The sequence below is a fragment of the Aythya ferina genome (genome assembly GCF_964211825.1).
Source record: "Aythya ferina genome assembly, chromosome: 1".
Classification (NCBI taxonomy): Eukaryota; Metazoa; Chordata; class Aves; order Anseriformes; family Anatidae; genus Aythya; species Aythya ferina.
In genome coordinates this window covers 56,150,783-56,175,883 of record NC_140296.1, presented here as the reverse complement: position 1 = coordinate 56,175,883, position 25,101 = coordinate 56,150,783, and the positions used below count along the sequence as shown (strand labels likewise).

Here is a 25,101-nt window from a genome sequence, read left to right as displayed (position 1 = left end):
ATTCATTTTTGTAATTCATCTTCATATTGCCTGTGCTCAAATAGCATGGATGTCAGTCTGTATAGATGTACATCTACTTCTTTGGCTTTGTTACATCATTTTTCTTTTTCTCCATATAGACAGAGCATATTAAAGCTCATAATAGAGTTCACAACTTGTCTGTGAAAACAATGCCAAAATAGTTTGTAGACTTTCGTGAACCACCTAAAAAGATATTCTCCTGCTGGCACAAAATAAAATATCCAAAGATGCTTGCATGGCCTCTCACTATTTTTTGTGAATGTAGATTTGAAAGTCTGTTGAATATTTGATTTGCATTAAGAATACCTGGGTGCTTTTCTGAAATGCAACACTTTTATTGGCCTCAAGAAGAGGAGGGGCAGGGGCAGGAGAGCACTCGGGCTCCCCACTTCCTGCCCATTTCAGTTTCAGCAACAAATTCCTCCCACTTGCCAACAGCCCCTAACAAATTCTCATTGTCAAAATGAACACTTATCAAAAGTAATTTCATTTGTGAAGAGCTTTTATGATCCTAATAAAACTTTAAAGCTCCTGAGTCGCAAATGTTAAGAAACAACTTTAACAATATGCAGTCGCTGGAGAGAGATACTTTGCAAGAAAACAGGCAAACTCAGAGGGGAAAAAAATCATCAAAGTTAATATCCAGGCTAATACGAATCAGTGAGACAGCAGATGATGGTAGAGTTAAACCAGACGGCTACAGGTCTGTGCCTGTGGAGGGGCCAAAGAGGTTTCCAGAGGTGGTGGAAATGAGGCAGTGGGAGGAACGGTGGTGTGTGGGTGTTGGGTCAGGGACCAGTGTCAGCCTGCCCCAAGCTCGAGGGGCTTGGGCTGTCCACAGCAAGGATATGGAGAGTCAATGGCAAGCACTGCTCTAACTGGGTAAAGGGAAGGAATAAAGTCAATGAAATCTTCAGCTTGGGGCTTCTCTTCATGCTTCTCCGAAGGTTTGGCCCTCAATCGGAGAGATGCAAACAGCATAGGCATGTACGCATCCCTGTGCTGCCATAAAGGGTTGTGTTTGGAGGTAATTTCTGTAAAATACAGCCCAAAATGTCATAACTGCTGTGAGTGGGCCATCAGGAAATATGTGCAAAGATGCCTGCAGTTCACTGCAACCAGGTGCAGTTCATCCGAATGCCGTGAACCGGCATGATGCCATTGCTGCTTAGCACAAGTCCACCTCCTTGTCCTTCTCAGGTCAGCGGTGGCTGGTTCCTAGGCTGGGCCAAAAGTTTCTGGATGTGCTGCGGAGCAGTGGCTGAAGCACTCTCTCCAAACCAATTTATGCTTTTAATTAAAGCCAGATTATCACCATTTCAGCACACACTGATCCAATTTGCAAAATAAAGATCTCCCAAAATTATCCACTAAGGCAGCATCCAATTCCAACTGAAGGCACATCTCTAGAAAACTTGCAGTCTAATTCATTATGATTTTTTCAGATTATAATAATGAGCAGTAGACCATCTCATTAGCTATTTTTCTCCTCAGGCTGCAAACTCCCTTCCCAAAAAAGACAGATCGTGTCTTTCTAGGTATATTTCCATACAAAGCACTTATTAACAGGCTGTTGCTGTTATCAATTTACATAAACTAAATGTGCAGCCCTCTGGTACGTATCCCAAAAATAACCAACAACTTCACTGAATTTATACCAACCAACAAACATGGGGAGGGGGTTGTTGTTTTTTCCCATATTTTAATAGAAAATATGTTGCTATGTTAGTTAACACACCCATGCCATCTGTTGGGTTGAGAATTGATGCGGCTTCTTAGAGCCACTACATTTTAGATCTGTCTGCCTAGATACCCCAGGAACAGAAACGTCTCCTTTCCACGATAAACTATTTCTAGTCGCTATAGTTTTTGAATCAGGATTCAATCGATATTTTCTAATTGTGGGACAGGCTGATAGGACCTGGTTGCCAAAGTCAGACCTCTCAAGGGGCCTGACTCTGTGCCTGCCCTTCCTACAATATAGGGAATATCCAACAATATAACAAGGAGTATTCTTACAATATTGGGAATATTCAACTGATGTTAGTGTGGTGTATCAGGTCCCCACCCAGGCTTCCAGTAAAACATATCATGGGTTTAAAAAAAATACTGAAACCTCTGACTAAATGAAAATAAATAAACTTTCCATGGATGAAAAGGAGATATCCTTCTGCCTCGTTATGCAATGAAATGTAGATGCTATTGTAATTGTAGGATGCATATGAAAGCCAAGATTTTAAGATAGTTAACCTACTTCAACACAATAGTAGAGAAAAAAGCAGTAGTTGATACAATAATATTTTTGTTGCGGTAGGCATGAGAATAAATATATTTTCCAAACTGTGTGTAAGGTCCTTGATAAGACTGGTCACATTTTTCAAGAACAGTAAAAGAAATAATTTACACCATCCTTCACCCTACAGCATGGGCAACACTCTGTCCTGAATGGATAAAGAAATAAACCTGACAAACAAATGGGTCCACCCTAGGACAGTTGGGAACTGTGGTACCCCATTAGGTGCTGCAGGGGTTGGGCTCTTTATCAAGCTGAACAAGGGAGGAAGACAACAGAACTTCTATGGGAAGCAGTGATGCCATTAAATTACATTCCATTATTATATATCGTATGCTAACATTATTAAAAACTGCTAAATATGCTCATGATGGAAAACCCATCGGGAACAAACGTTGTTCAATGTGGCTTGTTTTGTATCTCATAGGAGGATGCATGAAGATTTTCCTTCCCGTGTGCAGCTACGCCAACTGGGGAAGACAGAAGCTTTGGTGATGCAACATTGCAGACGAATCAACCACCACTAGGACACACAGACACCGAAATTAAAGATGGGAATACGTGTGTAGCGGGCTCAATTGGCACCCATTAAACCTAATCACTACCCATCCTCACGAGTTGCTAGCTTTGAATTATCAAATCTGCAAAGAAAACAACATCCGTCCACTTTTACACTCCAGTGGAAGAGGTGGTCCCTCGCGGCGGGGCTGCGCAGTCTCGCCATCTGGAGAATAAATCGAGTGTGAAGTACAGTATAGTTTGGGACCAAGCTCCGTGGCGGCAGCCCAGCAGCGAGTTCATTAGTTCCAAACTTGCAGGGATTAGTGCAGTGTCGGGGCTAGTGTCGGGTGGGAGCAGGCAGGCAGAGCGCGAGACTCGGGGAAGGAGGCGGCAGTGGCGAAGGAGCCCCTCGGGCGTGCTAATGAAACAACGAGGTACAAGCACACCTAAATAGGTGCCTTAGGTTACAGCATCAGTATCTTCCCCTGGCATCCGAATCAGTACCTTTCCTTCTTTTTTATTTTTCTTTCTTTAAGTTACAGTCAACACGCCGAAATTTCCGCTCTGAGACAGAAGGGATGGCACAGGAGCGGAAGCTCAGCCACCCACTCACCATGGACACGCTGTTAATAAAGAAATAATGAAACAAAGACATTCAGAATAATACAATTTTCGGTGCTGGAGCAGCAGAGAAAAATTACATTTCCTTCTTCAAAGTGGTAAGACATCCCACAAACCAATTTTTGAGCCCAGAACTGCCTGATTTTGGGGAGAGTGGGGAAGAGGAGTACACACACAAATATCCCTTCTTCCCCTTGAGTTGTATCTATATTTTGCTTCATGTTTCTTGCATGTTCTTACCCTTTTCTTTCTCAAGACCTCCAGGTCTTAATGTAAAGATACTAGGTATACTTAAAGGTATGCATATGTATGGTCCTCATCCTGTTAACATCTTTTTGTAATAACTCTTCATATAGAAATGTAAATACATGATGCGCTACAATGGCAGTCCAGAATATATCACCCCCATGGCCATAATAAGTTTGCATGTCTCAAATGGCAGAGGAAAAATTAATTACTATAATCACAATTCAAGTTATTTTTTGTGACAGGTCTGACATGATAAAAACATACAATTATGTGTTAATGTTACTTCCCTGGAGTGGTTTGTTTACGGAGCTTGACATGGCTGAATCTTTTGTCACTTATATTAGTGCGTACACTACAAATGCATCTCTCAAACAAGCTTCTGCAAAAGTGCACATATATACCCACAAAGGATTTTAGGGCAAAATCGAGTTTTTGCAGAGGGAAAACCTGGCGTATATTTACATTCTTGGTCTCCATCAGTGAAGTGATGCCATACAGAATGATATTTCATTTAGTTTCAAATTCACAAATCAGTTTGGCAAGAGAAAATAAAAATTGCATTTGTTTTTAAGGAAACAAAGAAAACTGTAAATGCAGAGCAGAATGTTGCTGAGAACAGGAGGTACTTGATTCATAGCTGTTTGCTACTTTATATGTATTAGCTACTTGTAAGAATAAATCTTTAAAATGGCAAATAGTTATTTCTAGCTAGTCTTGTGAGACTGGAAAAAAAAATGCTGTAAAAACATGTACATTGCAAATCCTCCAGGAAGCTGTTACTGAATCACTTCTTATGGTACCTTCCAGAATGGAGTATTAGTTGAGTTTTCAAAGACTTAAGAAGTTTTAAAACACATTTTATTTTGGTTCAACAGGGTACACTCCAAAACCAACATGTAACCCTAAAGGAAACAAGGGCAGGAGTGTGGGGAGGAATAAGATCCCCATGGTGTGTTTTTCCCCTCTGCAGTTTAAGCATACACGCACTTTAGCACGCTGCAAGGGTCTGATTTTTCTGCTACTCTTTCCTGAAATCTTTGAGTTCTTTCTTTAAAAATTATTTGGTCTATTCAAGCCTTTTCTTTTTTGCACAATCCTTTTTCACTTTTCTGAAAGAGAGACTCTTCGTAACATAATGAGTCATCTAACTCGGTGCATCTCCAGCATCTGCTGCTTTTCTCTCTGCTCTGCTAATTGTCTTTACATGCGGTACATGGTCTATCAACACTGAAATGAAGCAAACTACTTCAGCAGCCAGTGTTAGAAACCAAGCTGCAATTTAATTATGCTCTGCTGAGGAATATTAACTCCTTTCCCCGTTTTCCTAGAAGTTTTATTTAAGGTCTGGGAATGCATCACTGCACCTATCACCAAAATTTCTCCTGTATTTTCTGGAAGACAAGATCTCCTTAAGCTGTTTATGAATATCTGGGAGCTGCTTGCTGCCACACAGCCTTAGCAAGCCTCTCCCCTCCTCCCTCTACCAGCGTGGACAATGTGGATCCTTAAGATCCATCATCTGATGTCCAATGTCATCAGAGTTGGACAACTTCCACAGGCGATGACTGGGCGATGGCATGGCTCCAGATGCCAGGAAGGTGGGGAACCAGAGGACCAGACCCTGAGCTCCCCCCAGCCAGCAGCCTCAGACCCAGGGCTGGTGACTCCCCATAGAGCTTTACAGATGCGAGCAGCGCATTTCTGCTGCGCCAGGGTATCCGGGATGCATACATTAGTGCAAGAGCAAGATATTTTTACAAGTTGTGGCTAAGATATTTTTGGAGTTGCATGTATCTCGCAGAAGTTTAACTAGAGGCTGCTAGAATGAATTGGCGCGTAGAAATACTCATGTAATCTGAGGGCTTAGCATAAATCTGTTTGTAGTAAAAATAATACAGCATGCTGTGTGTGTATACATAGATACAGAGACAGACTTATACCTTAAGACTATGTGTACAGAGAAGGTTTTTTTAATGACAGTACCATATACAACAGCTCCAATAAAAGAAAATTTTGTGCATGTACGTAGGCAGCTATTCTTCTGTCTGCCAACTTTTATAAACACTTACAAAAGATATGTAAACAACCTTTCAATTAAGACAAATCAAGCTAACACTAATTTAAGCTGGCTGCAAGATGTAGTCTCTTTACTTTTTTTTCCCCTGGCTTTCTGAGGATTCTTTTTGTTTTGTGACAGATTAGCATCACAAATGAAAATTCTTTAGAAGCATTAGTGTTAATTAGTCTTCCTGGACCATCCGAATGAGCTATTGCATGATGAAATGAGACCACAAAATATTCAATCTGAAGTAATCAATGAAAAAAAAAAAAAAAAGCTATGTGCTTCTTTCATCCAGCACATGAACATAATTGTATGTTACAGCTATTTTTTATTGAAAAATATTTGAGTTTAAGATGCATTTTCTTGGTAATAAATAATTGTGAAAAAATGTTTACATTTAAGTGTCAATTTTTGTATTTTTATAAATGTATCTTTTTGCTGATGCTGATAATGAAATACAAAACGGTCCACCAAAAGTATGTAACTTTAGCAAATTATCAATTCCTGTTCAGCTGCTGATTTCAGGAGAGGTGATTCTAAGTGAGATACGCATCAAATGTTTTGAAGATCAACAGATGTGCACCATCAGAAGTGTCATTTAATTATGGCTACAATTATTTAATAAATTATTCTGAAAAAAAAATGTTAAGCCAAATAAGGCAAATATCAAAAAAGAAGAATGTTAAAGGCAAGCTAAGGGAAAATAAAAGCTTATCAGAAAGAAAACAACTGAGAGCTTGCACCCAGAGAAAGGTGGGGAAAAGTCTTCTAGATTAAAAGGTAGTCCTCAAACTGTAAGATTATTCTTGAGCAGAAAGAAAGAAAGGAAGGCCAAAGGCTTGGATAGAAAGAGCCAGCGTCCATCCCGAGGTGCTCAGAGCCCCCTAGGAACATAGAAGGCATTAAGAAAAAATCAGGTAAACTGCATTATGGCTTCTCCATCCTTCCTCTTTTCTTGAAGAGACTTTAACGATCTGTCCACAGTCTCAATACAAGAAGGGGTTTTAGAGAGAAAATTTGGAACATTTTTTTTTCTGATTTGTGCAAATACTGATTAACAGCTCTTATCTTACTTATCTGTATTAGTAAGCTAAAAAGTTAGTATTGTTCATGTGATCAGAATCCTACAGAGCTCCTGAAGTCCAAGAGTTTACAAGTCATGACCACAGTAAAATCATGCTTCTGCAAAAAAACTGTGATCATTTTCAAATTCCATCTTAAAGATGAAGGTTGTCACTTGGTAGATGTGTGTCCATGCAATGCATTTAGCACGGGATTTATGACACCAACTGCTCTGCAGGTGTCATACGCTATGCAACGCGCCACCAGGAGGCCCTTCCACCAGGTGAGTTCTTGCACCATCTGAAAGAGAAGTCCTTAAACCACATTTCATGGGCACCTTTTTAAAGCAGAGGTTACCTCATGCAGTCCTGCACTCCCTTGTGAGATCATGTGAATTGATTCAACTTCTGTTTATGGACCCCCTGAGAAAATCAACATCATCAGGTAACTTAGCTCCCAACTCCACCTGAAGGTCTTGGGCCCCAGCTGTCTGAAAGACAGAGCTACTCGTTTATATCCATCCTCTCCTTTGGAGCAGCAAACCATGTAGCTTCTCCAAACCAAAATGTGGTTTCACAGATGGGTCTCTGCAGGGATCGTGCCCCAAAAGAAGTATGGGCAGGACCGCACCAAGATCAGTTCTCTGCTCAGTCCTGAGACGGTGCTCCAGCAAGGCCTGCGCACCTCCAACCACTCACATGTGCCACCTTATCATGCAAGACATATCCTCAGCTAAACAATAAAATAATACCATGCTGATATGGCCCACTGCTCCTGCTACTTCAACTGCTAGAACTGAGGAAAAAATACATAATAGTGATTACACTGTAGGTCCCTCAAAGTCAGCCTGCTCTGTAGGGTTGTCCCTATGCAAGGTGGCCCCTCAGCCCCACCAGGCGAGGGCACCGGGGATCGCTCCTCGGACCAGGTGCGTTTAGCATTGTAAAGTAGCCTGTAATTGCAGTAATTACTTCCATGGGAGAATAATGTTAGGAGAGCATGAACACAATTTTAGATGTCTTTAAGTTTAGAAGCTTGAAAGAAGTGGATGCCAGAAGCACTGAATAGATAGCTCTCCATGGGGTTGTTCAGCACAGGAAACTTTGATCTCACAAGCTTCACACTAAATCGACACAACTCTTGCCTTCCCACAAAGCAAACCTGTTTTATACACATATTTCTCAGCCAGTACTTACCTTAATGAACACCCACCTCACTGTCCTGGATTTTACCAGAGTTCCTTCCCCTTTCCCTACTAGAAGGGCTGCCTTCACTTGGACAGGTGTCCGCGGTGAGTCAAGGAGCCCCAAAAGCCCACTCCACCCCAAAGGCAGATTTTAGCACCTCCTGTAGGCAGCATTTTCTCAGATGCTCCTAATGACGTGAGGAAGCCAGTTACAGCTTGCTGTTCGCTCTTGGCAGCGTCCCCGAAGGATGGGCAGCAGTACAAAAGCAACTGCACCCCCTTCTTCTCACCCACACCCCCGAAGTGGGAGAGGGGAAGCAGCGCCAGAATGCCACATCCCGCACGTCCCTGACTCGGCAGCGACTAGCTGAGACAGAGACTGAGCCCTCGTATATAAAATCAGATTAATTCTATGACTCATGTATTCACGGCAAGGAGTGGGGACCTTTTGGAAATGACTTCAGTTGTTTTCTGTGGTCTGAACCCAATCTGAGGATGTGAATTTGTCCCTCCCTAGACCTATGATCAGTGTTAAGGAAACTGTGATTTTTTTTCTCCTGTTTGAAAGAGGCACCTGAGGAGGTGGTTATTTTCTAGGTCAAATCTCCCCTGTGCTAATCCTATGGTCACAGTATTTGTACATCACTAATAGATGAATTGTACATTACTGGTGCAATATAATACACATCTTCATAGGCACGTAGAGAAGAAACCTTAATTATTTATTGGTGTTCTTCGAAACCGTTTTAAGTTCCTCATTTAGATATTCCTGATTGCAGCGGAACAAATTACTGGAACTTGTGGCATTTCTTTTCCCTCACTGCATTTTTTTTTTTTCTCATGAAATCAATTATTTTTAATGCTGGGCTGGCTGAGAAGGTGCTCCGCAGTGGGGCTTCTGGAATATCTGCAAAATTTAAAGTAAGGTTGGTGCATATTTCCCAATCAAAGTATAAGATAAATCAATTCGTGTTTATTTCTGCAAGATCTGAGCAGTCCCTACTCTCTCCTGCTTATTCCTACCCCATGCCTCATTTGTCCCCCACACAAAAGCTTTCAATGCAGCTGCTTCTAAAATCAGGAAGCAAACTGGATCACAGAGCAATCACATTCAAAAAACTTGTTTTTACTTTATTTCTGGGTAGGGAAGTAGGATTTTTTTTTTTAAGACCAGACAATTTCAGCATTAGCACTTACAGCACAGCCATACAAAAAATTGCATTGCTGCGAGCAAGGGGATTGCAAAGGATGACAATAAACAGCCAGGAGGGGAAACATGGAAAGAAGAACTTCTGCTGTTTTTATTTTATTTATTTATTTATTTATTTTCCTGCAGCACAGCTGTCCCTGGAGAACCAGAGCCAGCCAGCTCAGCACCCACGATTTCACTTCTTTCCTGCTAATGAGGAGGGTAGCAGGTAGGATTCAAGCAAGTGCCTGCACCCCATAGCAGTCATCACTAAGAGCCCCCGTTCTTATATCCACACTTAATTATCCATACCATTACCTCAGCAGAGCTGATGGGACCCTCTGGAAGCAGGGCACATTGATTACTTGGCTACCACAACTCTTCCCTTATGTTCGGTTGCTCCCTCCATAACCTCTTTTCCAGGCTTGAGCACGAGGGCTCCTTCACCTGTGTTTCCAACACCTACTGATAGATCCATCCAAGTCCAAGTCCCACACGGATTTAACCTACTTCAAGCGGTCTGTCAGGCTTGGAGCTCAAATCCTTTGTCTGGCTTATCACATATTTTTTTTCTCACTTTTTGGACAATGATTCTGTCAAATGCAATGCCAATACAAGACTAATGAAATAGGCTCAGACCATTTTAAATACACATAATAAATGTTGGGGCCAGCCCGGACCCTGCCTTGGTACCAATTTAGCTGTGAATTTACTTAGCACCAATAACACGAAGTTAATGCAAAACTTTGGTAGGTTTCTGCAGCATGGGCACACAAACGGGCTTGTTGTCCCTCTTGAGGCCACTGGACTACTCCAAAGCTAAGGGTGCTGTACTAGGTACATCAGTACCAGGAAAGTGTTGCAAAAGGTATGTCTTACCAAAGTCTCTTTCTTTTCTGGTTCCTCATTTTAACTATCATCCTCCCACATGGGCTTCAGACCCCTGGCATTCTCTTCAAAATGATTCACAAGGTTTTAAAGTCCTCTCTGCAATTTGTCGTAAGTCTTCAGGTATATTAAAGCTTTCTACTTCCTTTTTATTTTCTTGAAAAATGTTAAGTTGCTCTATTTTAAAATTATTGGTGTTCATCACTTCATTATATTTATTAATATCATATTTTTTTTTAAATCCTCTGTCACTTCATGCTCTCAGCATCACCTTTTCCAATACAATCCTCATTTCCAACTGAGTGATTTGATCTTTGCTTTAAGATAATTTTTCATCTGTTGCTTACTTGGCTTAATTTCTTCCTGACCAGGTTTCACAGCTTCAGATTCTGTGTTGGCAGTTTCTTGGCCAGTTTTCATTTCCTGTTGACCAGATAAAATCTCTGCCAGTATGGAAGCTAAGTCCTCTATCGCTGCCCAAGCAAGAATCAGGCGTGCTGAATCTACACTCAGTATACACTTAACGTAAATCTACAGTTAATACAAAGCTAATCCTCTTTGGAATTATCATCCACCCCACCATAAGCTTTGCCACATTTTGTGAGTGCTTATGAATATTAATTAATTATTCTAGCCCACTTGCATGCATGTTTGTAAATAGACAGCTATTAGGATAATTAAAATAGCAAGACAACAGTATCAAAATGGCTTCAGTCCACTTGATCACCAGCAGCGATATAAATACGTATTTTTAAGAACGCTGCTTCTGCCTGTGCTTCTCAGGACAGGTGACTGCTCACCCCCATCTGCAGGTGGACCTACTTTCTGGCTATTACAGCTTAACACCCATAGGCAGAATTGCTGCAGAGCCCCGGGCAGGTTGAGACCCGTTGTCCTACACCCCATTCAGCTTAACACAATCCCCTGATCTATCCACAACATTCAGCTCAGCATTATCCTGAACAATGGGGAAGCAAGGAGGATAAACGGGTATTTTAACCTTTGTTCTGCCTACGTAGTCCTCGTCCACCAGTGGTTTGCAGCATTGGAGACAAACCTCTTGTATGCGATTGCTTTCCCAACACCATCCCCCTGCTGACAAGGCTATGATGAGTTACGGGCACTGCTTGCTGGTATCCTAACCTGGGTTTTAAACAGAGCTTTCTCTTGGGAGATGCCCTTTCTATTATCCGTATAACTCCTTTTGCTCCATCTCTCCATGCCTTATGATGCTGTGGCATGCTCTCCGGGCTGACCACGGGACAAAATTTGTACAACGTCTTCTTCTGCAGTCCCGTCTCCCAAGGATCTCCAGCTCCCGTCAAGCTGCGGTTGCACTTTTTGCACTGCTACTAGTCAAACAAGTTATTGAAATGTTTTTGTTTGTTTTTTTGCTGTTTCCCTCCCTCGCCTTCAGTCGATGTTTGTAAAGCATTTAACACTACACCAGGCGGGTTAATTTACTGCACTGGTAAAACAGGCTATTTGGAGTGTCTTGCAACACTGACATGTTTTCAGCTTGAAAATCAGATGTCTCCATCCCAAAGGAAAGAATTCCTGCCAAAGCTTTGTTTATATCGATGCCAGGTGCAATCTGGCCCAACAGTGGTAATGACATATGAACACTAAACAGTTTGTAAAAAGCATGCTTCAAAATGAAATCTGAATCCTATATATAAAGACCCAGGTAAGGGTCTTACTATGAATTTGCCTGGTGTAGGAAAGTATTTCTTTGTAGAAACATTAATTTGGCTTCTGGGCTCCCTTTAGTGTTATTAGTGGCTTCTGATTTCAATTTTTTCATTACAGATTGTTTTTCTTTTGCTTCTGGTAGAGTTCTCAAAGCCACAGGTTTATTGTGTGGAAATATTTTAACAAAAATTACTGTAATTACTGTGTTTAATACTTTATTTTGTACATGGCTCTTGCATGTATGATTAACAAAGGAAACCTTTCCTCTTTTTGCCTCTGTAGAGAGCAACCCTGATTTGGTGCAAATTAGAAAGACTGCAAAGCAACGTGCCCTGCAGCACCTCTTGAAACAGAGTTGCCAGAACTGAATTGCATGATTTTTTCAGACCTCTCCTTTTCAGACAGAGTTCAAAATCGGCTTTCATCCCCAAAGGAGATTTTTCGGTTACTGCTGGCTCCACGGAGGGAAAAAAATTGTTAAACCTGTATGAGAGTCGCGACCCTTAGACTAAGCAACTCCCTGCCCATAACGTGAGAGCATCAGAAACCCTGGTAGGCTGTAACTTGCATATGCTCACCAGAGCTCTGTGATGGCGACATCCTCGTTGCCACTTTTAAACCTAAAAGTCAGACAAAACTGGGGAAAACAACAGCGTGGAAGGCAGCATTTCACATGGAGGGGTTTTAAGAACATGCCCAGATTTTGTTTGCAAATATGTATAAAATCGACACTCCCACCAAATCAGCAGCCATTTACATGAAGCTCTAGCTCTTGAAATCAATGATATTTATACAGTGATCAGGTTCTTAATCCTTTCAGAGGGGCAACGCTAACCAAAACCCGTGGCTGCTGGTCAGTGCTCGTGCTGTAATGCTCATCGTGGGCTACGCTTCAGACAGACACCGAGCACGTCATTTGCCCACAGAGCATCCTGTAACATCACAGGCCATTTTAAAAATGCGTGGAGAACACCAACAATAAGGGACTACTTGACAAAAAGCTATTCATGTGCGCAACCCATTGCCTCACCACATACCTAAGCGGGAGCCACTGGGGTTGGGTTTTGTCTTCAGCAGAGGGAAATTTTCGGGATGCCTTTCCCATGTGTTTGGAGCAAAATCCTGAGACAAGTATGCCTTTAAAATGAGAGCTAAACCACTGAATACTGTAACTCAAACTTCAGAAATCATGATTCTTGAATCGGTGCCTCAGCAGAAAAGGAAGGACTCAGATTTGCAGATGGCAAGTCGCTTGCTGCAATCTGAAAGGGTCTATACTATAATGGCAAAAAATATGACTATATACACTTTCTTCCTCTGTCCATCTGCCACTGTTATAGTCTAGTGTGGGGGTGATTTTATTTAAATTTGGACTGTTTGCAGGCTGATTTCTCATTTCTGCAATCATTAGGTTTGTTACAAAAAGAGTAAATAGATTTAAAAAAAAAATAAAAACAACTGCTGCCTTGGTGCTGTGTGACTTAAATAGTGAAATCATTGCAATAGACTCCCACTGAAGAAATCCACATACATCTGCTGCTGGTCTGCACGGCATCTCATCCTGTGATTGTGTATGTGCATCTATGTATGGAGTGCTTGGAAATCTTCACAATGCTTGTAGCTGTTTTCTGAAATGGGAGATGCAGAAGAGCAGTAATGACCAGAAAGACCAAGGAGAAAAGAATTAATAATAGAAAAGGAATAATGAAAATGGATATTTAATTTGTTAATATTTAAAGGTCATATGAAGAGTCATCTTGTTTTACTCTCTTATTATTCACCTTCACCCAGGCAAACTGCATGGTAGCTTGCCACGGTTTCTCCCACACTCATTTTGCAAGAAAAAAATGTCAGTGGGCAGAGGTGTACGTTTATCAAGATACAGAGGCATTGGAAAGTCATCAGGAACTGTGACTGCACTTCTCCCCTTACTCAAGACTTGCCAAGAACAGGACTTGTAGATGGAGATTTGGTTTTGCAGAGGGATGAGAATCCCTTGTGCCTTCCCCTTGCATGTCCCGGGTCCTGCGTGGTGAAGCCTCTGCTGGGAGCAGTGCTTCTCACAGACAAAATCCCCAGGTCCAGGCTGGTCCTGCATGCTGTCACTGCACCTTTGGGCTCTCAGCGGCACTGAGGCACCACGGAGATGTCCCCACCACCCCGCAGGGTCACCCCCTGTTGTGCCCCCTCCCCGAGGCAAGCTAGCGGCTGCGGGGAACAGCAGCAGCTGGCGAAAACAGCCAGCTCTGCCAGGCTGGCGGCAAAGGAATAAAACAGATTACAACAAATGATGGAAATTGCCTCCTTAATATTTTACATTTTTTAAAACGGCCTGTGATGTTACAGGAGGCACAGTGGTTTTAGGGCCTGTGGGCTGCTGGCTCAGGGGCTCTGAAAAATTAATAATCCGAAGGCAGATTTGTAAAGGGTTCGTTTTCAATAGCTTGTTCTGTGAAAATTAGAAGGTATCAAATAAAATTATTAGCAAACATGGATTCCTCTCTCTTTTGCTTTGTAGAGAGAGTGACAGCGTTCATGCTGGAAACTCAGGCTCACCAGGACAACAAAGATTTTTGATCTCTGTTTTCTGCACCCTGGAAAAAAACTGAGGCAACTACCAAGCAGGTTTAATTCTGCTTTTAATTGCACAGTAACTACACTAGTGAAGGGCGAAGAAGAGTCTGGCTCATTGTTTGGCAGCAGCTTGCAAGGCATATATCTGGGTGTAAGTTATCTGCCCAGCCTAAATACTAAGCCCTAGTCACCTTCTGGATGGCCCATCTTATATATACATCTTTTTCCTTTAAAATTTAAAAGGAACTTTGATTTGTTTTTAGTTTGCATTCAGTATTTTCTCTCCTTCAAAATGTAATTGATGTAACACAGCATTCATGTTGTTCTGAAGTCAATGAAAACAGTGCTAAGGAGGGACGGAGAGCATTATTTGCTGTGGATTTGTAAATATATACACATTTATGCAAATAAATATATACAAGTAAATAAATATATACAAGTATATACATATATATACAATATATATACAATACAAGTATATACAATATATACAAATAAATATATACAAGTAAATATATACACATTTATGCATTTCTTTAATTGACAAAATGAATAGGCAGGTGATATTATGTTACATAACTCTAGAATTAGAAGCTGAGCCTAGAACTTAGGTAAAAAATAAACGTGTTTTAAGCAAGATTTAAACAATCCAGCACCTTTGTCACTTTTTACTGTGTCAAGTGGGCACAGACTGCAGCGATCCCAAGAAGGAGGCTTTTCACATTCATTTCTACCAGTAGCAACCCAAGACGCTGGAGGGTGAAGAACAAGGGTCATATTTATAATCTGGAATGCTGTAAAATATCTCTCTTCAAGTTTTCAGCTGAACTGAGATATTTATCTTAACGAGATCTAATTAGACCTAATTTCCATAGCATATCAATTATTTTCCTCATTAGAGTAGCTAATGCCATGTTCAGATATCATGGCAATCAAGCTTGTGATTTCTGGAAAAACTGGTTAGAAGGCTTAGTATTAAGCGCGTTTCCAACTGTGAAATTTATCCTTCCGAGCAATGCCTCCCAGTTTACTCACTTTGTTCCAGGATTCTCCGCAGCATATGGCCACTGGAACCCATTAAATAACAAGAAGTAAGACAAAGTCAGCGATGAGTCAAAAATAGCTGCACTAGTGAATCGCCTTTCAAAATTCTGTCTTTAACAAGAAAAATAATGAAGAGTAAGACATGCAATTAGAAGAAATTAAGGTCAATTTTCAAGCCGGGTTGCCTACACGGTGGTTTCTAAATCCACGTTGGGCACCTCAAATAAAAGCAGTCTGATTGAACACCTGCAGCTCCTGGCAATGCACTCAGGCATACAAGGCAGCCAGGCAATTCTTGTACACAAAGTCTCTACTTCTCATTTTTATTTTCCCGATTACCTAAAACTCCTAAATCTCCAGGCCCTAATCACCAGATCGACATGTTCCTTTCTCCTCCTAAGGAAGACACCCAGTGCATGGCCATGTGCGTGCCATATACTTGTTGGACAAGCACCATTTGCTCAGCATGGGGTGAAAACACTTTCTTAGTACAATATATTTGGGCAAAACCCTCCTCTCTGCTTTTTACCACTGCAGACTTCCCTAGCCAAGAGGTGGGATTCCTCTCACCCAGCCTGAGTCATCTAAAAGTCAGGTGTCCACTCCACGTTTTTTCTAGGGTCTTGCTACAGTCAACAGGGATGGGTTGGTCTATCTGGAAGGAGATTTACCTTACTCTAGAACATAATTTGTTCTTTGGAGGCATCCAGCTCCCTTGGGTGCCTCGGCAGCTGGTTCAGATGAAGTGCCTTCTTCCCAGAGAGCTCCAATAGGCGAGGTGAACCTCAGCCCAGTGTGGTGCCACCTCCTGGATGAGACACATGACATTTTGCTGCTATGAAAGGTCCAATGTGTCGCTAGAAGACTACCACACTAACAGTGGACCTGCAGGACAAGCTGAATCTGTAGATGTATGCTGCAAGAGTGAGAGGAGGAGGAAGCTTTCATTTACACCCATGCCTTAATCAAACACAAGGCAACCACATTTACCTACTCTCCTTTAAAACACACCCAAGTGCTCCAAATGGGTGTATTTCAAATGAGGTAGAGCAAACAAGCAAGCTTCTGAATAAACTGAATTTTTTATATAATGCATTTCGGAGTTTTGTTGTCATTACTTTTATTTTTTTTTTTTTTTTTTTTTTTTTTTTTTTTTTTTTTACTCTTGTACCCAGCTCCCTTCATTTGCGAGTGAAAAGATGCTTCATCTGGTCATCTGAATAGTATATTCAAACAAAATGTCCCAGGAAATAAACAGTTATGCTCTTCTGACCTGTGTTACAAAAAATTAAATGTTACGTAGATTCCACAAGCCACAAATACTGCGATCTTTTCTGTCCCTACACAGTTACCTTATACATAAAAAAATCTTTAAATTTTCTGGGCATATTCAGGTATAACACAGCTCGGAATTTGGCCACACAACTCCTAATTGCTTTAAAACTATATGGATGGTAACGGTGCCAGAAGACAATTTAGTTTGCTCTCGTTCATACTGAGCTGAAGTTGTTTGGTTTTCTTAAAAGAAATAAAACTGATAATTGTCACTACAGTAAGTAAATATGTCTGAATACACGCAGAAAGCAGATCTATTGGGTAAGAAGGTTACAGAATCTCATTTTGTGGTCCATCTGCTCCCTCTTTGCTTCCCAAGCCAACAGACACTAATCTGGGATGAAGAAACTGACAGGACATGGGGGAGGAGTAGACGGTCACAATTACGAATAATTTCAGGCTTTTTGATACACATTCTCATGCCATTATGATATTACAAAATGAAATTAATGCAATGGAGTCAGGAGGACAATTCAAACAATTACGCATTATGACAGAATTGTATTGTTCAAGATTTCCCCTTAATTTCAGTGCAATTCATATATTTTACCTCTGATCCCAATTCAATTGAAATTGATGTTGAAGGGGAGAAAGGTACATTGCTGTAAAAGACTGTTAAGCAGACTGTGAGCAGAAATAAAAGGTAAAATAATCAGATTGAGCTAAGAGAAGTATCCAGGTTACTCCCTCCTTTTTTTTTTTTTTTTTCCTTTTTGTTCTAATTTGCATCTGCGCTGATGGTCTTGAGGAAAATGTGAGCATCACCCCAATGAAAATTTTCTAGCAACCCTAGTGTGAAAAAAAAAAAAATCAAAAGCTGTGCAGGACTATGAGAAGTAATACAAAAGAGCTAAAGATAAAAACAAAATTCAAAGCCACGGCTCATCAGCGAGAAAGACAAAGCAGAAGCGGCAGTGTGGCTAACCGGGGATGGCAAATAGGAAAGGGATGCACGGTGTGACATAGCGCGGGTGAAGAGACAGCCAACGGAGCTCCCTGTGCGGCCCTGCCACAATGGTACTGCCAGTATCTGCTTATTTTTAATTCTGGGCTCTTTCTCATTAAAAGGACCGTAATAAAGAGAAATATGTTTGTGTGGAAGCAAGAAAGACCAAGGTTAAAAAAAAAAAAAAAGGAGAGGAAAAGAGATAAATACGTATTGTTTGGCTGAACTGTGATTAAGATGTGAGGCATCTACAAATAATTTAAGCATGTTAACACTGCATTGGAAGTGGCAAATTACTGGATGCAGTAAAAAAGAAGCACCACTAGCATTTTGGATAAGTACCAGAAAGAAGTTACAAGAAGTAAAGCCATTGCCAGTGGGAAAGTGTGTCCCACGGTTAAAGCACCTAATCCCAGGCTAAAATCATTGTGTCCACAGACACAGTGTAAGGTCTCTTTATCAAGGGAAAGCTGTCTGTACCTTCTGGAAGGATAACTTTAGCCTAGATCAAAGGCTGGGAACAGGCACAGAAACAACTGGACTTCCCCCACAAGCTTTTTCTTGGGTCCCTTCTCACCCCCTTTCCACACCCAGTGCTCCAAAGCTATGGTCCCTGGACGTCCTTTGGTCCTCGTGTACAGGCCCATGGTGATTCATGAGGAAATTTGCTTAGGTTTGACCCTTCCTTGCCCACCACAGAAAACCTGATCTGCCTCAGTATCTCCTCAGATGCTACAGCACAGGCTGCCCACACCAAATGTTAATACGGTGCCGTGGATCACTGAGCCAGCAGCTCCAGCTGAACATGAGGGACAAGGCCTGGCAGCAGCCAGGCTCCTGGGGAACACCAGCATTTGTCCAGGGCACTGAATGCCCTTGGCTTGTGGAGGCAGTATCTACACAGGGATGACTGGGAGCAGCTCAAGGCATTGCTGTGCACGTTTCTCGGGGCTACTTTGGGACACTGGAGCAGCAGACAGTCAAGAGAAAGCTCTGAGCTAAGCCTACCAAAGGGCCAAGGGCAATGGTGGCATCTGAGGGATTTAAAGGAGCTTCCCTGTGTCCAGACAGGGACACAGACACAGCTGCGAATGTGACAGGAGGCTCCCTGGAGAAGCAGCCTTCCTTTCACTGAGGACACCTCAGTTCTTTCCAGAAGATGTCAGTGACAGAGAGGAGATGACTGGAAGGAACTGCTTTGAATGGTTATTTACCCATGATGTCCAACTGGCCTGGACTCCCACATCCCTCAGTGTGGAAGCACTATTTGGTGACCCCCTTGTCTCATGGTTGTTGTTTTTCGTTTGTTTATTTGTTTTTCTTTCTGGAGGAAAATGCATTTTTTTGCAGCTTTGTTCACTCCCCCACCCATGTTAGCAGTCTCAGCCTCGCAGGCTCCCAGACAGCCCTGGCGCAGGGTCTGAGCTTTCCTTTCCTGCTCCTGCTCCATGGTGGGCCATTCTCCTCACAGTTTTGCCCTCCCTGGGGTTAACGCCTGATGAATCATGTGGTGTTGATTTTGTGAGACCTAAGACTTCCATATCGCAAAGCACATACGTTCCCTTCTACCTATAACTGGAAGGAGTGGCAGTATCTGTGTTTAACAGCCCTTGACTGGAACCTGTCACAAATACCACGAAGCTCTACTGCTTTTTGGACTGCTGTACATTTCCACAACAGTGAGAGGGAAAAGAACCTAGCTATGCACTGGGTGAAGCAGCGCTGCTTCTGACTTGCTTGGAAGATGCCACTTGATAATTTTTCTTATTTGAAGCATCTTGGCATCTGCGGCCAAAGCCAGACAACTCAAGGACACAGCTGGTCCTACAGGCTCTAGAGAAAGCCTGGGAACAAAAACAGGGCTGCAGTGGTGAGAGAAGACTCAGCAGAGTGGATGTGCAAAATCAGACTTGGCAGAGAGAGCCACCGCAAGCGTGGAGCACAGCCAGGCTTCAGTGGGCGCCTCAGTGGAAAACCTAAGTGCCTTTGTCCAGGACATGATCACCAGAGGTCAGCAGACGGATAACACAGGAACAACTTTCCCCTCCACAAAACCCCATGTCCGGCTTTTAGAGCCCACCTCGGTGCAGTAAAGCCCAACACAAGCAAAGACAGCTTTGACAACCCTTGTGCCCATCACCCATGGGATGCTTTGCTGGCTCTCACGTTGCAGCCCTGCGTGGTGGCCATGGCATTCGCAGCCCCAATCTCACTTGTAGGGTCTTTGCTTTGACCAGACGTGTGCCCCACGTGGCATAAACACTGCATCATGAGTCCTGCCCTGCTTTGCAGATGTACCTGGCCCGGACCTGCTCCTGCCAAATCAGTGGCACATCTCATCAGGCAGTGCTGGCCTAGGACCAAATGGCTTGGGGAGAGCTTGCTACCCAGAGTGGTGAGACCTGGCATGCAGCACACAGATGGAAAGGGTTAAACCTCTGTCATTTGCTGTTTGCTTTCATTGACTACAAATCCCTTTCTGGGGAAAATAAAAAAACATCATGTCTTGTGCTAGATCAGAGAATTGGAAGATTGTGAGAAATACTTTACACTATAAGTCCCTATAAGTACTAAACAAAAATAAAAGTTCTGGAAAAATTCAGATTCTACTTCTCTGCACTTTCATCTCAGGACCCACTTTTTGATACAGCCAAGCATTACAACTAAATATTGGGTGACTTCTAACTTGTGGCAATTCCTTTCCTTTCACGTTTATGCAGCTACTTGTGTATCGTTGTTTAGATGCAGGCATCTATGCCAAACACGAGATGCGTGGCTTCTAAAATCCAGGCAGGTTAACGCACGAGAAGGAATTGCTTCTCATGGTAAATTAACACATGCAGTGACTTCTCGGGAAGGACACAATGCCAGCCAAAATAGCATAGGTGGCTGGGCTGAAGGAGCTAAGCAATCCACTGGACAGGCCTAGAAGAAACCGCTGCCAACCATACATGTAAGAGAAAATATTCACTGTTGTGAAACACTCACTGAATACGGTAATGAGCAGAAGTAGCATGCAAATACGGCTGTTCGGATTAATGAATTAAAGGCAACAACAATTTCTATTGGTTCATAAGGAAGGCAAGCTGAAAAGGGGTTTTCTGCAGATAGACCAAAACACGTTTTGTAAAGGAGAAAACAGATAATATATACTTTATCGTGTCCAATGTATTTAGGGACAGTCTGATTTAGGAGATTTAATGGCACTATTCCTGCTTTGCACAAGTGTCAGAGAAGCACCAGCCCCCCTTGGTTCCAGCCCCTATGAGGCAAGTGTCATGCCCTGCACAGCGCCAGACCTGCACCCTTCCCACCAAACCAGCACTTGCTTCCTGATGGCTCCGTCTCCAAAAGGTGTAAACAGGCCTTCATTTGAGCTCGTCACAGATTCAGATTTATTCTTTTATCTTCGGTAATTTGGAGATTTTTTTTTTTTCCCCCACAGATAGTTTATGTGTTCCACTCGCTGCTATTCGATAGAGAAAGTCTCTTGGGCTTTTTGCCCTTTGTATTTCCTCTCTTCTTTCATGTGGAGAAGACTGCCAACGTGGGATTTGCAAACTGCTGCCAATATGGGATTTGTGCTGCTGCGGCTGCCAATCTTTAATTTAGCATATGTATAAAGCTAATTTTTGGACACGATGCTAGTGCCTGGCATCTCTGCAGGAATCAGCCAGGTTGTAATGTTTGTATTGTACTGCACTATAAAAAACAATAAAAAGAAAATATAAAAGAGAAAGCCTTTTATCTCTAGCTTTATAGATACAGATATGGTCTAAATACTTGTATTCTCCCTCTGCATCTAAAATTCGCTTCCCCCGCTCGGTGCTGCAGTCCTTTCTTTTAGATTTGCTGTGTGTGTTGCCTGCAGTAAGAGCCAATGATAGGCTTCTGCTCCCTACTGAGCATATCTTCATATTAAAATGTATAAATGCAACTCTTTAGCAAGAGAAAAAAAAAAAAAGACTAGTTTTCCTTTAATTATATTTAAACTGCACAGCCACATGTGCGAAGTAATACTTTCTCCTCATTTTTTTTTTTTTTTTAATTTTAATGCAGAGAGTCAGAGAGAGAAATCTAATCGTTCAGGAAGCATTTTTCTTACAGAAAGCATAAGCTCGAATACCCTCCTTTGGCAAGGACATCTGCTGTTCGGGAGGAGGTTTCTGCAGTGAATCCTCTAAGATGCAGCGGGGCCCTTCTGGCCCCCGGTCAGGATCGGGAGTGAGCCGGACCCTGGCTCCGGGAGCACCCCATGCAGAGGACCCCGTGCCCAAATGGGGGGGCCCCTCGGGTGAGCCCCAGAAGAAGGGGACAGGGTGGGTGGAGGAGATGAGCTTCACGCTGTAGCAGGACAAAGGCCGCACCACCAGGAGGTCCCAGTGGTCCTAAATGTAACTGGGGTTTAGGGGAGAGTCCCTGGGGCCAGCTCGTGGCTCTTCCTTACAGAGGGGATTTACCCGAGGTGGTATCTGAACCATTGCACTTGAAGGATGGACATTCACCTGAAGAAGCACAGGCATGAGGGGAACAGTGGTTTGGAAGAGGATGGCAGACCGCAATAATGATGAACCGAACTAGTGGCTTAAAGCTGGGCCCACTGAGTGCACCGAGTCTGAGCATCTGTCCCCAGATACCAGGGAAAAAGTCACCACAGGCACAGAGAAATACCAGAACGGCACATTTGCTTTTTCCAGATATTTAATCTTCTGCCAGGCTGTGGAAACTATTTTGATTTTATTATTCTATCAATAATTTATCGGATTATTCATTTTCTTAATTTCTTCTTCCATGGTACCTATTAGGGGAAGGAGAACAGCACTGCGCTGTCCTGGCATCACCTATTTGTTTTAATTATGGCAGTGCCGTGTGCCGTAAGGAGACGGGGTTATTGTCACCACTGCTCCTGAAGGCCTCTCTCCCCAGGTGGATGAAGAATGAGTGAGGCACGCAGGTGATGTGTTCACTGTAACAAGAGGGACAAAACCACAAGAGGGACAAAACCACCAGAGAGACAAAACCACTGCTGGGCAAAAAACAAATCGAGAGTATTTATATGCATACATTAAAAACAAATACATAGAAAAACAAGGGCCTAATGCTAACAGACAGCCATGCAGGAAACCCAGGGGTTGGTTTCTAACCCTACCCCCCAGCCCCAGGCAGGATCATCACTCAGCAGCAGCCCCGGCTGCCTCATGAAAGGCAGGGGCTGCCAGGCTCTGGCAGGAGACCCCTCCGGCCCGCCTTGGCTTGGAGGGATGACGGGCTTGGCACAGAGCATCACGCCACAGGAGGGGACCTCTTCCCAGCTTTATACCCTCCATCCTCGAGGCCCTGAGCCGCTGCCAAGTTCTCCTGCCCACGGAGGGCTGTCTCGGGCTCCCCCCGGGGCTCATCCGCCGGGCGGAGGGGCTGTTGTTGAGAAACACAGGATGCGCTTTCGCAGAGCGCGCCGAGCCCGGACCACCCTCGCTGAGCTTCCCGCACCTGCTGGCCCGGAGACCGAGCGCCGGGGCTGGGAACGGGCTCAAGAATAGCACCATTGACGAGAGGCAGGAGCACAAAATGTATTTATCTTGCCCGAGGAGTTCATGAGGGGGGTATCGTGCAAAGCCCTCTGGAAATGAAAAATGTGCTGGCAGGCACCTTGGCAAGCTCCTCTCTTGGGAAGTGCTGAATGAAGGCTGGTGATGGCACCAGGGAGCAGCTCTTGACAGCTAAGGTCCCATTTCCACCACGAGCAGCCACTGTGTTTGGGATCAGCCGTCTGACTTGACAGCACACAGGACTGCCCTCTGCTACGAGCCAGTGGCACCCGAGGCTATTGCAGAAGCAGAGAATGCAGATAAGGACACTTCAGACCCATCTATGAGGGTAAAACCCACTACAGGTTTTGTTTCACCCACACTTGGCCCTACCCTTCTGATTAAACCCCATGATTCATTACTTCTTCCTGAGACAGCCAGCGCCCACGCGCCGTGTCTGCCCAAAGGAGGTACCACACAAGCTCGTGCAGGCTTCTCCATCGTGCACTTTCCATCCCTAAAACAAAGGCATTACCCCTGGGATAGAAACGCTGTCCCTGTGCGACCAGCCAAGGACTGCCACCGAGTATCACTGCTACCACATAGTTAAAATACTTGACAGCCCCAACCAGGAATAAATCTGAACCTCGGGACAAGCTCTGAAACCGTCCACCACGCTACAAAACCTATTCAGCAGCCTACACAAAACCCAACCACACCAAAACAACAACAAAGAGCTTTTCGGGAGGTCTCGGTATGACCTCATCATTGACCTGCTGATTCACCATTCAGTTCGGCAAAGGATTCATACGACACTAGTCTTTCCCAATCATGTGAGAAGGGTACCAAATAAAATGGAGTCACTGGTGTGAAACATGAAATTATCCTCTCACATTTCATCTGTCAATTATTTCACATCAGCAGTCAAGGAAAACAGATGTAATGAACAGCTCATCATTCAAAACAATCACCCACTAAACCCAATTCCCTCGCTAAATACATTCAGGGAGACCTCCGAAATGGTTGGATTTACACGCAGGGAAGCTAGCTCGCTGGCCTATTTTCTATTCCGAGCTCCACCAGCCTGACCACATCCCAGCACAGTATGTCCTTGAGCCGCACGCCTCTCCCCACCTCGCTCTCAGAACAAGGCACCTTGCTATTTAAGGCTCCACGTCTGTGTAGTCTTTCCCTTGGAAGAAACAGCTCCTGGCAAGGATGTCTGCCCAGAAAGGTTTGTGCTCGCTGAAGCTGCTCACCTCTGAGAGTCCACTACAGGGCTGCACCAGGAGGCAGCCGCCTGCTGTCCCCATACAGCAGCACATCCCAATTCCCCCTGCTTGCCATGGGCATCTACCTCTCCTGGTATGCCAGTCCTCAACGAGAAGTGTGCAGGGCAAGGAAACAGCCAGGGGAGGAGACCGTCACAGCACCATGACTGCATCGAGGTAGATTCAGACCAACAGGGAAACTGAGGGCACACCAGACTTGAATAATACAGCTTTGTTTCAAAAAAGACTGGGATTGCTAAAAAAAATTCCATACTTAAGAGGCAGAAGGACACCCTATTTTTTTTTCCCATTCATTATTTTTAAGCCTTACCTCTTCACAACCTTTGCCATCCTCCCCATGTCTGACTTTAGGACTCCTACACTGCTGCTGCTGCCTGTGTCTCAGCATAAGAAACACCACAGAAATGGACACGGATGAGATAATTATCACCGAAGGCCGCTATTTAAAAATGTGTTGCTGTCACTAACGGGGGAAGAAAAAAGGGCATTTATTATTTTGCAGAATCCGGCACACTTCTCTATAAAAGGCATCAGAGAATTAAACGCAGAGTTTTTTTTCTCTCTAGCCCTTCTCCAGTGCGAATATCAGCAGCCACATGCTCCACCGTACACGGAGGA

General features: G+C 43.4%; 1 protein-coding gene and 1 long non-coding RNA gene across 2 annotated transcripts in view; one reads left to right on the top strand and one right to left on the bottom strand.

The window, feature by feature from the left end:
- Positions 1–2,928, top strand: part of LOC311444520 — a 50,068-nt gene extending 47,140 nt beyond the window's left edge. Inside the window, exon 2 of the long non-coding RNA XR_014697919.1 lies at positions 2,742–2,928. This is a non-coding gene — a long non-coding RNA (uncharacterized lncRNA). The remainder of the gene's footprint in view (positions 1–2,741) is intronic.
- CLYBL (citramalyl-CoA lyase) overlaps positions 1–25,101 on the bottom strand; it is a 156,040-nt gene that overhangs the window by 27,284 nt on the left and 103,655 nt on the right. The window lies entirely within an intron of this gene.